We start from the raw sequence: 270 nt of genomic DNA, 5'->3' as shown, positions 1-270 counted from the left end.
CAGTTGAGAGACCAGATGCTAGGAGCTGTGCCCCCTCAGGGGCCACGCCCACAACTTCCTTAAATAAGTATAAGGATAATTATAAATATTATAAATTATTTATGATTATAAATAATTCGCCTAAATAAGTGGTTCTCTGTAGTGGAGAAAGTACACTCTTCTTGGCGTTTAGTCTTAACCCCAGCTCTCTCATATGGGAGCACCGGTGATCACCGCGAGATGCATGCCGGTTAGAAAAGTGTCCGAGTTACGTCCGACTTGCTCTGATGT

This window comes from Sinocyclocheilus rhinocerous, unplaced genomic scaffold, assembly GCF_001515625.1.
Source record: "Sinocyclocheilus rhinocerous isolate Xijiao unplaced genomic scaffold, SAMN03320098_v1.1 scaffold1126, whole genome shotgun sequence".
Classification (NCBI taxonomy): domain Eukaryota; kingdom Metazoa; phylum Chordata; class Actinopteri; order Cypriniformes; family Cyprinidae; genus Sinocyclocheilus; species Sinocyclocheilus rhinocerous.
The sequence above is the reverse complement of the archived record's forward strand: the minus strand, read 5'-3'. Positions refer to the sequence as shown.